Genomic DNA, 15,391 nt, shown 5'->3' on the forward strand with positions numbered 1-15,391 from the left:
TTGTGCAGTGACACATTAAGAACTCAAATAAGCTGGGCAGTGGTGGCACACGCCTTTAATCCTAGCACTTGGGAGGCAGAGGCAGGCGGATTTCTGAGTTTGAGGCCAGCCTGGTCTACAGAGTGAATTCCAGGACAGCCTGGTCTACACAGAGAAACCTTGTCTCTAAAAAACAAACAAACAATACAAACAAACAAACAAAAAAAGAACTCAAACAAAAACTAACGACCCAGCACTTGGGCTGTCTTAGCACACATGGCAGCTCCCAGCTCTCTGCTGGACCTCCAGGCCAGCTCCATCCTTTGTCTAACCCACAGCAGTTCAAGCTTCAACTCCAGTACTTATAATGTGCCAAACACTGAGTAAACCACAGAACACATTACTTCCATACGAGAGCATTCATGGGAGGTGTGTGTGTGTGTGGGGGGGGGCATGGAAAGCAGAGGAAGGTTAAAGATGAAGCAAGAGGCAGAAGCCACTGTTCAGAGAATCCAGGAGGCTAGCCGCGTTCCAGTCAGAGAAGCCAGGACAGTGTTGGATGAAGGCTGACCCTGAAAGCCCAGGCATCCCCATTCGTTGCCATCCACCTTCCCCATCTTACAGGCCACCAAGAACCAGTCATAACTCAGGGATAAGGAGGTGCCTGCATTCAGTGGATTGATGGCTCAGCAGTTACGAGCACTCGCTGCTCTTACAGAGGATCTGGGCTTGATTCCCAGAACTCACACGGTGGCTCACAATCCTCTGTAACTCCAGTTTAAAGAGATTAGATGCCCTCTTCTGGCCTCCGTGGGCACCAGGCAAACATCTAGTACACAAGACATACATGCAGGCAAATACACATAAAAACAATAAACATAATGAAATAATAGTTTTAGAAGTTAAAATAAAATAAAAACAACCTCCACACACACACTCAGGCCTTCCAGGGTCTCTTTACTGACTCCAGTTCCATGGCCCCGTTCACCCACATTAGCCAGGGCTTTCTTTTGTCCTGTGTGTGACTTGATATCTTTTCCGTGGCTGAAAGGGAGCTTCCTCTCGCTGCGTTTATTTCTAGCAGTTGGAACTGTGGGAGAGTGACGAACTGTACTAATAAGACACTAGTACTTAGTGTTTTGTAGGGCTCCAGCCTTGGGATTGTCCTGAGAAGGGGGAACCTGGCAGCCCAGGAGGTGTTAAAACGTAGACTTTTGAAATTTCTGGGCTTGCTTTCGTGGGAGTATTCCCTCTTCCGTGAGCGAGCCGCTAGGTGGCAGTCAATACCCTAGTTCAGAGTGAGCTGCGTCCAACCGCAGTAGGAATTTTCCTCTGTACCACACAAAGCCAGGTTTTTCTCTGTAGCATGGCCACCAGAACATTCTGTCCAGCCAGAGGCCGGTGGTCAGGATCCTCCCGCGTTCGGGGAACCTCTTCTGTTTGCACGGCTTTACCGAGAACACTGCTCTTCGTTTTATGTGACACTGTTACCTTGTAGCCTCGGAAACTTAGTGCGCCTGGATCTAGGGAGGGTTGTCACAACTTTGAGGAGCAGGGACATTGCTGGCGCATAGGAGGGATTTGAGAAAGTACTTTATACAAATGTATGACTGTCAAAGAATAAAAAGATAAGTTTTAAAGAGACTTTAAAAATTAACTATAAGTAAATGAATACACCTCCGGCTTCTAATTTTATTCTTTTCACATGTAGAAGAAACCCATGTCCCTTTAGGGATTTGGAGATGGAGAGCACACCATCCACACATACAACCATCCACACATACATACATGACTGGTGTCCACAATGTGTGGTCCCCGGGTCTCCACTCGGCAGTCAGAAAGTCAGTGGGGATCTCAAAAACCTGTTGGTGAATTTAGTCTCAGGTCTGTCCCTTTCACACATGAAGGAGTCTAGATTTGCTGAATGTAATCTGCCTCTTAGACAGGGGGCATCTGTCTGCTTATAAACGCCTGATATGATTTCTGTCTTATGAACATCCATGACGTAGTCCATGGACGACTCGGTTTTACTGACGATTGAGCATTAGGCTTCTGTAACTTGAGCAAGACCTCACTAACTCCGAGAGCTGGAGTCTGGATACAGAGCTCCCTAACCACAAAGCCACGTAGTCACGGGCCTCCCACCTGACCCCCAAGGGGACTGAAGTCGTGGTCCCCTCCTGTCAGGTGCCATGTAAAATTTGCCTTAGAATTTCCTTTTAGGTATTCTAACCCAAATCCCTCCTTTTTCTTAATTTTCTTTTCCTTTCTTTTCTTTTTTCTTCTGTTATCAAAACAGGATAACAGAATGTTGTAGCTCAGGATGATGTTGAAGTCGGGATTACCCTGCCCTTGCCTCCCAAGTGCTAGGATTACAGGCGTGCGTAACCATGCCTGGTTTTGTACCTGCCGTGGGTTGAGCCAGGGCTTCCAGCATGCTAGGCAAGCGCTGTGTCAGATGCACTTCATCCCTGGCCTAGTTTGTTGTTGTTTTGTGTTTTACAGAGTGATTTGCTTGTTGTTTTAAGCGGAAGTCAGGCTTCCTCCCCATAATGGTCCATTATAAACTTGGATGCAGGAAAGAAAACATGAAAACCAATTGTAGAATTGGATGTTTGTTAGTATTTTTTTTTCTTTCTGGAATTAGTTCTTTGATTATACTTATTTCTATTGATCATTTGCAATTGTAAGTTCTTAGCATAGGATATTATAGGATAATATAATATGTATATTATAATATATACACATATATATTATTTTTGCTTTTTATTTTGTTTTGAGAGAGTCTCACTACATAACCATGGCTGTCCTGGAACTCCCTATATGGACCAGATTGACCTCAAACTCACAGATATCTGTTGGCCTCAAACTTAGAGATCCACCTGCCTCTGCCTCCAGAATGCTGGGGTTAAAGGCACATGCCACCTCACCCAACAAATTTTAATGCTTTTAAATTATATTTACTTTATTCTATGAATGTTTTGCCAGCGTGTATGTATATACAACCTGTGTGTTGTGCAGAGGGTAGGAAGAGGGCATTAGATGCTCTAAAACTGGAGTTACAGGTGATTGTGAGCCACTGTGTGGGTGCTGGAGACTGAACCTGGGGTCCTCTAGAAGAGCACCATATGCTCTTAACTGTGAGTCATCTCTTCACCCTCCATTTTTACCTTTTCACTCCATCTTATTTAAGAACATGTGTGTGCACCATATGTCTTTATTCATTCATCTGTAATGGCATGTAGCTTGTAAGCCAACCTCAGCTCTTACAGACAGTGCCACAGTGAACGCAAGACTTCTAATGTCTTCTTGTCAAGATCCTGACTTTAATTCTTTTTGGATTAATATGGGGAAGTGGGATTACTGAACAATATGGCTGTTCTATCTTTAACCTTTTGAGGAACCTGCCTACTGTTTTCCAGAACAGGAGAAACAGTTCATATTTCTGCCAACAGGATTCAAAGATTTCTCTTTTGCCCACATTCTCAACACCACTTCTTATTGTTTCTCCTCTTCCTTCTTCTTCTTCTTCTTCCTCCTCTTCTTCCATCTCCTCCCCCTCCACCTTCTCCCCTTTCCCCTCCTTTTCTTCTTCTTCTTTCTCCCCTTCCCCCTCCTCTTCTATTTCCTTTTCTTCCTCCTCTTCCTCCCTCTCCTCTTACTCTCCTTCTTCCTCCTCCCCTTCCTTCCTCCTCCTTCTTCCTCCCCACCTCTTCCTCTCCTTCCTCCTCTTCTTTTTCCTCCTTCTCCTCTTCCTCCTTCTCTTCCTTTCCTTTGATGACAGCATCCTGAAAGGCTCAGGCAATATCTCTGTGGTTTTGATTCACACTTCACAGAAATTTAGTGATGCTAACCATTTTTTCCACATGCTTGTTGGATACTTTGTGTATTTTCTTTGGAGAAATGTTTGTTCTAGTTCTTTGTTTATTGTTTAAAAGACAGGCTACAAGTTTTTGAATTTATTAACTTACTGGAATTCCTTATGTATTTTGGAGGTTAACACCTTATCACATAGAAGACATGAAAGGCCTTCCTCTCCATGGTTGTCTCTTGCTCTGTAGATTGTTCCCTTTGCTGCCTTTATTGGTCACAGTTACACTGTTTCTGTTGTCTGTGTTTGGAGGTCCTGCCTATGAGACCACAGACTAACAATGGAAGTGCTCCCCTCTTCTCTGGGAGCTCCACACCGAGGCTTTGCTGCTAAGTCTATAGTTCTTTTGAGGACTTTGATGGTTGTTATTTTTATTTTTTGGATGTTGGGGTTGGCACCTGGGACCCTGGATGTGGTAAACATGCACTCTACAGTGAGCTTGAGCTCTTTGGAAAGTCCTGGTTCCTGTCAGGTGGGGAGTGGCTAAGACTGTCTCTCAGCCCGCCTGCTGATGGTTTCCTTTGCTTTTCAGTAAGCTTTTAGATTTCATATCACTCTGTAATTCCTACGGTGCTGGAGTCATTTTCAGAGAGCTCTTGCCCATGCTTATATTTTGAAATATTCTCCCTGTGTTGTCTGCTAACTGTGTCCTAGTTTCAACTTGTACACTAAGGGCTTTGATCCATGTTGGAACTGGGTTTTGTGTAGGGCAAGAGATACGGATCTAATTACATCCCCATGCGAAAACCCAGTTTTCCTGGCACCAGCTGGTGACGAGGCCGTATTTTCCCAACGTGTTTTTGATGCCTTTGCCAAAATTTAGGTAGTTGTAGATACATGGATTTGCTGATGACTCCTCGGCTGTAGCCCCCTGATCCGTGCATCTGTTTGGTGCTATGTAGTTTGTTACTATGGCTCTGGTATAAAGTGAGATTGGGTGTTATATTTATTCCTCCAGCACCACCTTCTGCTCAGGCTTGGTTTGGCTACTCAGAGTCTTTTGTGCTTCCAGGTAAACTTTAGGATTGCCTGTTCTAGCTCTGCGAGTACTGTTGGTAGAATTTTGATGTGGATTCTGTTGGAGACTGCTTTTGGTAATATAGACATTTTCAAAATATTAATTCTGCCAATCCACGAACACGGTAAGCCTTTCTGTCTAATAGCATTGCATCAAATGCTCTTTTCAATGCTTCCAAGTTCTCACTGTCGACGGCTTTTGCTTATTTGTTTTATTACTTTATGTGTATGAGTGTTTTGCCTGCATGTATGTCTGAGCACCACTTGTGTACCTGGTGTCCTTGTAGGTCAGCAGAAGGCATTGGTTTCCTGGGACTGGAGTTCCAGATGGTTGTGAGCCACTGTGGACTCTGGGAATCAAACCCAGGTGCTCTGGAAGAGCAACTCTTAACCACTGAACTCACTCCTAGCCCTGGCTCCAGGTCCTGATCTTCCTGCTTCTGCTTCGTAAGTGCTGGAATTACAGCTGTGCCCCACCACATCCAGCTAGAGTCTTTTAGTTATAAGATCATGTTGTGTGCAAAGAAGCTTTGATCTGATGTCTTCCTTTCCTTTTGTATTTCTTTAATTTTGGTCTCTTTTCTCATTCAATCCATATTGTGTGCCAACCTGGGAAACTTAAGGGGATCCTTTCTCAAAATAAATAAATAAACAAACAATCAAACAAACAAACAATAAAATAAAATAAAATTTAAAAAGCCTTAGCATGATGGGGGGGGGTGCTTTAATCCCAGCACTCAGGAGGCAGAGGCAGGCTGATCTGTTCGAGGCCAGCCTGGTCTACATAGTGAGTTCTAGACCATCTAGGGCTATGTAGTGATACCTTGTCTGTAAAAACACAGTAAAAAGAGAGCTGGGGAAGAAGTTCTGTGGCAGAGCACTTGGCTGACATGCACAAGGCCCTGGACTCAAGCCCCAGTGCTAGGGGGAAGAAGAAGAAGAAAGAAAACAAAAACCAAAACCCTACTCTGAAGGTTTCAGATGTGGCCTGAAAAGACGCCTTTCTTATTGTCCCCTGCTTCTCCTTAGGTAAACCATAGAAAGTAGAATTTCTCTTCGCCAAGGTGGGTCACAGAACTGTTAGTTTTTCCTTAGCAATCCCAGCACTCAAGAGGCTGAGACAGAAGGAGTCAGAGCCCAAGGCTAGCTCAAACTACAAAACTAGACCCTGTCTCATAAAACCAAGAGCTGGGCAGACAGTTCAATGGCAGAGCACCTGCCTCATATGTGCAAAGCATTTGAATTCCCAGCACTGCAGAGAGAAAAGCCAAAACAAACACAGAACACGAGTGCACTTCTCTTCTCTAACGATAAGCACAGAAGACAAATTTCCTTCACCTTTCTGTGTGATGGTTGCCATAAAGAAATTCTTTGACATACCTTGTTTGACTATAGGTCAAAAGACTCCTATTCCGGACGGGGATCCTAGTCAATACCCAGAAGGGAAGGATTCTACGAAGAGGCTAGAAGACTCTAGACAGGCCCTGTAGGGCTCCTGTATATCACTGTTAGATCGTTTCCACTAATCCGATCACATTTGTCAGCTACCTGTGCTTCATCTAACGTAAGGGACACATCAGCTTGGGTCCTTGGTCTTCATTCTGAAGGCTCTTGAGTCATGGAAAGCTATGACCAAATAAACCCGTGCGCTTGTCTCTTGTTAGGCTGTGTTTTAGGGTGAAGGTGTGAGCCGTGACCCTTTACAGTGGGCAGGGAATCGATCATCTGCTTCACTGTCCCTGCAGGGCAAATGTGGTTGGTGAAGAGAAAGCCCTAGTTTCACTACCTGGCACGACTGGTCTGTTATTGCAGAATAATTTCTAATCTCTGCCAGGTAGTACTAAGCTCAGGGGTGTTGATCGGGCTGTATCAGTGGGAACGGGACTGTAAACGGGTGCTGTAGCAGTCCCAGGTAGAGGAGATCGATCGATCGGATCTGGAAATTGTAAAACAAAGATCGGAAGTTGGGTGGGCGGGGCTAGAGAGCAGGTGGAGGGAGGGCTGGGAGGATTTTCCAGTGTGGACAGTGACCTCACTCCTTTTGTTGTTGCTTGGAGACAGGGTTTCCTTGTGTAGCCCTGGCTGTCTTGGAACTCACTCTGTAGACCAGGCTGGCCTCGAACTCTACCTATCTTTAGCTCTTGAGTGCAGGGATTAAAGGCATGTGCAGCCACCATCATCACCAGGCAGTGACCTTGGGTTTAGGAAGTATCCAACAATGTGACTCAGTAAATCAGTGGCCTGCAGAAAAGTCAGCAGGGAATCCGAGAAGACTTAAAGACTTTAAGGCTACAAATACTAACAAATAAAAAAGATACATATTTTGACAGTATGTGGGTTGGCTATGAGGTAATTTTAAGGAGTTTTCATACTTGTGGGTCTTTTTTATTTTTAATTTATTTTTTACCTTTCAGAGATTGAAATATGTATGATGACATATCTTGAATTTGCTTTAAAGTATTTTCTATAAAATTGGTGTGGGAGGGGCTGGACAGGTGACACAGCCATGGAGGGTGCTTGCTCTGAAGTCATGAAGGCCAGAGTTTGGCTTCCAGTACCTGTGTAACAAGCCAGGCGTGCCTGGCTAGTTTTTTTTGTCAAACTAGGATTGTTTGAGAAGAGAGGGACCCAGTTGGGAAATTGCCCCCATCAGATTGGCCTGTGGGCAAGCCCATAGGGCCATTTTCTTCATGGATGATTGATATGAGAGAATTCAGCTTACAGTGGGTGTGGCCACCTTGGGCAGATGGTTCTAGTTTCTATAAAAAATACAGGCTGAGCAAGCCATAGAGAGCAAGCCAGTAAGCAGCACCCCTCCGTGGCTTCTGCATCAGCTCCTGCTTCCAGGCTTTTGCTGTGAGTTCCCGCCCTGACTTCTTCAGTGGTGCACAGTGATGTGGAAGTGTTTAAGTCTGATAAACCCTTTTCATCCTGTTGCTTTTGGTCATGGTGTTTTATCACAACAATAGAAATCTGAAGACAACCATAACCTTGACTCGGAGGGAAATGGAGGCAGGCAGATCACTGGGGCTTGCTGGTCGCAGCAGAGCTGAGATATTCCCAGGTCAGGAAGAGATCCTACCCCAGAGCAGCAGGCAGAAAGTGCAGGAAGAGACCCAGCGCTCCACCCACGCACGTGCAGAAGCAGATGCACTCCTTCCACAGAGAAACCAAGGTAAAGAATGTAGTCTATGTGGGAGAGTAAAGCAGTAACAGAACATTAAAACAGTTAGGGATTCGTTATATCATTTCCTGACTCTTCTGTGTATGTTTGAAAATTCCCACGCTGGAAATTTTAAAAATAAACCTACCTACAAGGCAGAGTGGGTTAACCAGCTCAATTGGTGAACCAGGACCCTGCTACAGGGGCTGTCCTCAGGCAGTGGGAAGATCTCGGGCTTTGCAACCAGAAAGGTCTGGCTTGACTTCCAGCTCTGTTCCTCACCTACCACATTGCTTTGGGCAAGTCACTGGCTTCTGGGCACAAGCATGGGGCACAAGTGTGGGTACTTCATGTTTCAGAACGTTGAAGGAACAGGTGAGCCCACGTGTAAAGTGCACATTACATGCCAGGCACACAGGAGATGCAGCATAAAGTCTTAATTACTTTATAGCAATCCAAATACTCCTTTAAAAAAAAAAAAAAAACCTTGTTGGTTTTTAAAATAGATGTAAAAAATATCAAAGTATATGAAGCAGAGGTGAACTTTCCCTTGCAAATCTCAGTGTTCTTTCTATGGGAGGAATCTGCTTAAATTAAAACTTTAGCCTGTATCTTTCCAGACATTTTTTTTTTTGTTTTGTCTTTAAATAGACACAGGCATATGTATCTGTAATCATGTATATATTTAAAACAAAAGTGGATTTTTTTTTTCAAGATAGTTTCTCTGTGTAGCTCTGGGTGTCCTAGAGCTCATTCTGGAGGCTCGAGATTGACCTGTCTCAGCTTCCTGAGTGCTGGGATTAAAGGTGTGCATCATTTCCCCTTGACTCCCCAAAATGGAATCTTACTTGTTGCTCTGAAATCTCCTTTTGATATTATGCTATAGTGTGTGTGTGTGTGTGTGTGTGTGTGTGTGTGTGCGCGTGCGCGTGTGTTCGTGAGAGTGTGGTTATGGAGGCCAGAGGGCAAAGCTGTCTGCCTCCTTTGTAACAGGGTCTCCCACTGGCCTGGTCCACTGAATCATCTAACTGGCTAGCCCAGAAACCCCAGGGACCCTGTCTCTGCCTTCCAAGGGCTGAGATCACAGGCTCATGCCACCATGATCAGCATCTTTACATGGGTTCTGGGAATCAAATTCAGGTGTTCATACTTGCAAGGCAACCAAGACATGTCCTGCCTGATGTCAGTTCATGTGGCTCTGTAGAGATGGTTTCATTTATTTCATTCCTATGCATTTGCTCCCAGCTGTTCTCTCTCTCTCTCTCTCTCTCTCTCTCTCTCTCTCTCTCTCTCTCTCTCTCTCTCTGTGTGTGTGTGTGTGTGTGTGTGTGTGTGTGTGTGCTAGAATCCAACAGCAGAATTCTTGGGTCAAAGTGTACAAGTATAATCTGGTAATGCTGCAAACGGTTCTAATGTCCCTTTATGATACACTGGGGGATTTCTTTTTAAATTTTTGTTTTATGATTTTGTTCTATACTAAGACCTCAGTATTCTTGGCTTTTTCTACGTTTCTAAGTTTCATGCTGAGAGGGATTGTCTTTTCTGGTCCCACTGATTTCTCAACTGAGGTGTGGTTTGATTTAGGAAAAAAAACCATCCTTGGTGGAGAAAGAGTCGGCTGCTCTCTGCTGTCTGCCTGGATGGCGGACAGTGACACAGCACGCTGCTGTCAAGGCTGAATGCAGCAGAGGGTTGGGTGGAATCAATGGGAGTCCCAGTTTTCTTTGTGAAAAGCCAGCAAGGATGCTGTGAGGCGGGATCCTGAGAGAATAAAGCAATAAAACCTCCTCTCAAAAGAAATCCCAGTGGATGTGGGGATGAAAAGGTGGGTGAGGAGAGAAGGGGGTTAGAGAAGCTCACTTTCCCCTCCTGTTGTCCTGGTGACTTTTCAAGAAGACAACGGTTTAGGAGAAAGATGGTTTCGAAACAGGGGAAGGTGAGAGGGGAAAGTGAGGGTGGGGGGTAGGGGGTGGGGGGAGGGGCAACGGAGTCTGACCCTGCCTTATGTGAGAGCACCTGACATGCGCTGTACAATCAGTCCCAGGCAGATTCTCTTAGAAAGATCGCTTTGTAAACCACTCTTTGCTCAGGGGAGGCCAACAATTGCTAACAATTGCCCTTTGTCCTTGCAGCTCTCCCATCATCCCACTATAAAGCTTCTGGTTCAAACCACTGGGAGGTTTGGGCAAGAAGAAATTCTTCCATTGTCTGTTAGAAATGAGATCAATAAGGTTACGTCACGTATGATGTAAGGCTTGCCCCGGTTCCGGCTGGTCCAGGTGCAGGGAATCACTAGAGGCCTCCTTGCTGCTAGTATCTCTTTAGGCCCTTAGGCAATCTGGCCACACAATGTGAAATCTTCAGTACCTTCCCTTTTCCCCTTTCCCGCCCCATAACCCCACAACAGGCTCTCTGGTTTCTTGGACTGGAGATTTCCCTTCTGCCGGCCTCTTCTCAAACATAGCCTGTACTGCTGTAGAGTCACACATTCTCTTGTCTGTCTGTCTGTCTGTACTTCTTACCAGCCATAAGAAGATACATTCTAAGACCCAGAGGCTCGAGGTTAAGTGACAGCCCAAAGACACACGTGGATAAATTCAAAGTATGAGGTGGAAATGGACCATGAAGTAACTGAACTAGTTTAATTATCAAGTCAACATCACAAGAAGAAACAAATACACAAAAAAAGATGTAGTGGAATGGGGGGTGGGGAATTGTCCTAGATCTTAACATTCAAATGACAGGGCTGGGGAGACGGCTCATAGACAACAGTACTTGCCACAGGTGCTTGGCCCTCCCCCAACACATAACAATAAATAATAAATAAAAATAAAACTCAAAAGACATAATTATCAAATGCATGCAAGAACCCTTGTTTGGATCCTGATTTTTAACAAAACATCACAAAAGGGCATTTCTTTAGATTTCAGAAAGCAAAAGCAAAAGCTAGCCGGGCGGTGGTGGTGCATGCCTTTAATCCCAGCACTTGGGAGGCAGAGGCAGGTGGATTTCTGAGTTCGAGGCCAGCCTGGTCTACAGAGTGAGTTCCAGGACAGCCAGGGCTATACAGAGAAACCCTGTCTCGGAAAAAACAAAACAAAACAAAACAAAACAAAAACCCCAAAACAAATCAGAAAGCAAAAGCTAAGAAGTGGATGGACTGGAGGAATTGTTACTTTTTTAAGCATTTTATTGGCTGTGATATTGAGGGAGGAGATTACAGGAGGTCTGGGATTTACCTTAAAATGTCTACTCGGATGAAGCAGGCACGAATGTGGTGGTAGGCAGTCCTGGTAAGTGTTGAAAATGGGTGAGAAGTACTTTTATGCAATCCTGTTTAATGCTGTTGATTAAAAACCTCATAATAAAATGGTAGTGTGGGGCCAGCTAGATGGCTAACAGCTAAAGGTGCTTGCTATGCCGTCCTGAATTTGGTCCTTGGGACTCTTGTAAAGGCGGAAGGAGAGAACCAACTCCAGGAGGTTCTGCTCTGACCTGCACACCTGCTGTGGTATGTGAACCCCCTCTTACCGTGCACATTCACAATAATAAAGCAAGCACATTAAAAAATTTAAATGAAAAATAGAAGCCGAGTGTGGTGGCACATGCCTTTTATCCCAGCACTCAGGAGGCAGAGGCAGGAGGATCTTTGTGAGTTCAAGGCCAGCCTGGTTTACAAACTGAGTTCCAGGACAGCCAAGACTATACAAGGAAAGGAACCCTGTCTCAAAACAACAATAACAACAACCCAAAACCAAAGAAAGAAAGAAAGAAAGAAAGAAAGAAAGAAGAAAGAAAGAAAGAAAGAAAGAAAGAAAGAAAGAGAAAGAAAGAGAGAAAGAAAGAGAGAGAGAAAGAAAGAAAGAGAGGGAGAGAAAGAAAGAAAGAAAGAAAGAAAAGAAAAAAAACAAAGAAAAGATTAAAAAAAAAGAAAGAAAGAAATGGAAGCATAGGAGAGACAGAACAGAGATGCTCTGTTGGACAGTTCAGCCTGACTCCTGATAGCCACAGAACAGAAGGGAGAGTGGCTGCGGCTCTGGCCACCTGCCGCTCTCCAGCTTCATCACCACCGGGCTGAAGCACATCTGGCTCCAGTGATCACACCAGAGGCCGCGATGAGCTCATGGAAGAAAGGGATGCTGGGAGGTGGGACCCTCTTGTGCTTCTCATTACTGCCCACACCTGAGGTGGCACCTCAGCACAACGAGCAGAGTGCCGAGCAGCTGCTGGTGTTCTTTCGCATCTAAGGAATGTGAAGCACTTTGCTGACTCACTGGGGGAATTGTTTCTGATTCTGTGAGTAGCTGAAAGACTTCTTCCTCTTCCCTCTCCACTCTTCCACCATTATAACATTCAGAGAGGAAACATGAACAAGTGTGTCACCACTCTCCTGGGACAGGCGAGCACCCACTGTAATTTTCTTTCCACTCCTTACACTGCCATGCAATCTATTTGATGTTCCTACAAAAAAGAAAAGAAAAAAGAAAGTAAAACCTTAAAGTCATTTACAGAATGAGGAATTTACCTTGTTTTTTCATTTCTGCGGTGGAACAAATAAAAAGAAAAATAGAATAGAATAGGAATCTTGAATAGAAACTCAAAGGCGAGGCCGGGCTTCATTCCCCAGACCCAAAGAACACTTACTGGATTTAAGGAAGAAGCCTCACGTGGGGATTATTGAAAGGTAAAAAAATAATTGCTAGGAAAGCTTGTGGATTATGATGATGCCACCGCCAACAAGACGATGTGTAAGAGAGTGTGGGCACGCGCATGCATGCCACAGCACATGTGTAAAAGTCAGAGAACGACGTCAGGGGCTAACTCTTTCTGCCTGGAGTTCTGGGACCCGAACTCAGTTTGTCAGAACAAACACGTTTACCGCTGAGCCTTCTGGCCTGTGCTAAGATATTTTTCTTTAAAGACCGATTGCAACTGGGCATGTTCTTATTGTCTGGAGTTATCAGGACTATTGACGATCAGCTTTAGCCTGTCAGAACCTTTGTCACATTTGCCTACTCAGCTTTTCTTTCTCCTCCTCTTTGTCAAAGGACATTCTTTCCTTTGGAAAAGTCTATGGCTGCATAAGCTCTTCCTCCTTTTCTCCACAGGCAGGCAGACCTAGCCAATCAGATCGCTTCATTTTCGGGCCCTTAGCATTTAAGCACTTAACACAAACATTGGACATGAGCTAGGCCTTCTGAGGAAAGGTTCCTTTTTCCATTGAATTTGCTAATGTGACCTTCTAAGACAGTAGTTCTCAACCTGTGGGTCACAACCCCATGGGGTTTAACCAACCCCTTTCACACGGGTTACATATCAGATACCCTGAATGTCAGATATTTACATTACAACTCATAACGGTAGCAAAATTACAATTAGGAAGTAGCAACAAAAATAATTTTATGGTTGGGCGGTCACCACAATATGAGGAGTTGTACTTAAAGGGTCAGCACTTAGGAAGGTTGGGAACCACTGGTCTAAGGATTGGGTGGTAGAGTGACCTATTTGTGGAGAGAATCAACAAAAACGGAGATACCAGAGATTCAGGGGGGAAAGTCTCCCTTAAACAATATGAGCGTTTGGATATGGTGAAGAAAGAGTTGCCACCTGGAGTTTAAAACATGAGCAGTAACAAATTGTTTGTCTAGCTTGTTTGAATTCGATCGGTGTCATTTCTAGGCAAAGTTTTTGGTGGTGTGGCCTGTGGCTGCTTCGTTCAGCAAACATTGGCCCACCTGCTCCAGTCATTTTGCAGCCCGTAGGTGAGAACAGAAAGGCAGTCCTGTCTTTCAGGTCAGAGCTCAAGAGTCAGGGACATACAGTAATGTTGCAGTGTCGAATGTGTCCTGGCTGCTAGTTCAACCGTCTTGTATGTAACTACATAATTCTTACAGGTACCCTGGGAGACGAATTGTTTCCATTTCAGGGATGAAAACAAAGCATGGAGAAGTTAAAGACCATATCCATGGTTACCTAGTTCAGACACGGATTTGGGTTTTAAAGCCAGGTGCTCTGGCTTTCGGGTCTTACATTCCACAGCTGCCCCCACAAGTGTGTCTCGAATGCCCAGGCCCCGGCTTGTGGCACAATTTTGAAGGGCAGTGGAGCCTTTAGGAGGCTGGCTGGAGTAGGTCACTGCGAATGGGCCTTTGAAGGTCATACTCAAGTCTCTTTGCCTTCTACAGTCCCTGATCCCTGCACCCAGGACTCAGCCACTGCTACACACCTGACTGCCATGGAGGGAGCCGATTCCACCACTAAATCTCTGAGAAACTGTGAGCCCCATAATATAGGTGCGATGGCTGTTCTTGGTTGTCAACATCTGGAATTAACTAAAATTCAAGTGGCTGGATACACCTGTGAGGGGTTTTATTCTTAATTAAATCATTTGAAGAGGGAAGACCTATTTTTAATATGGATCTTTTGAGGTGGGAAGCTCCACCTTTAATCTGGGCCACACCTTCTGCTGCAGCCTATATAAAGAAGGAAGCGTGCTCTCTTTGCCTGCTTGCTCTCACTCTCAATGGCAAGTCCATTCCTTCACTGGCATTAGAGCCGACTTCTTTGAGACGCTAGCAAATATTAAAGACCAGCTGAGACTATTACTCTTGGCCCTTCCATTACTAGACAGCTGTTGTTGGGCTAGTCTGACCACAGCCTGTAAGCCATTCTAATAAATCCCGTATATGTATACATATGACATAAATAATGTATTATGAATATATAAACTTGTATATATTCATTCTACACATTCTGCTCCTCTAGATAACCCTGTCTAATATAACAGGGAAGCTTAGAGTTCTTTGGAATAGCCAAATCATGGGCCTGCTGGCAGTTTGTCCCAACACCTTCTGGAAAACACCCCTGAGCACGCTATGGAAGCTCTCTGAGCCCCCTGTATAACCCATGCATCCTTATAACAACATCGTTTTGCAAAAAAAGCAAAATGAGTCATTAGGAAGCTCAGGACTCATTGAATCCTGGCTCACCAGAGGCTAATGATGTGTGTTAACAAACCAATGTTTTCCAGGCACATGCTATGAAATTCAGTTAAAAATAATTGAAGGATTTCTATAGTCATCACACCTATATTATGGGGCTCACCATTTCCAAGAGATTTTAGTGGTAGAAACAGCTTTCTCCCTGGCAGCAGCCCTGCAGCAGTGGCTCTTTACAGGGTGCAGAAAGCAGGGATTACAGACTGCAAAGAGACTTGAGTATGACCTTGAGTGAGGGACTCTGCCCTCCACCCCTACCTGTTGCTAGGACTGATGTCACTGAATGGATAAACGAGAACTCTTACCATGTTTTGCTTCTTCAAATGCTTCCCCTAGAATCCAGCTAGGCTGTAATCTCTGAAC

Source organism: Arvicanthis niloticus, chromosome 1 (assembly GCF_011762505.2).
Source record: "Arvicanthis niloticus isolate mArvNil1 chromosome 1, mArvNil1.pat.X, whole genome shotgun sequence".
Taxonomy (NCBI): domain Eukaryota; kingdom Metazoa; phylum Chordata; class Mammalia; order Rodentia; family Muridae; genus Arvicanthis; species Arvicanthis niloticus.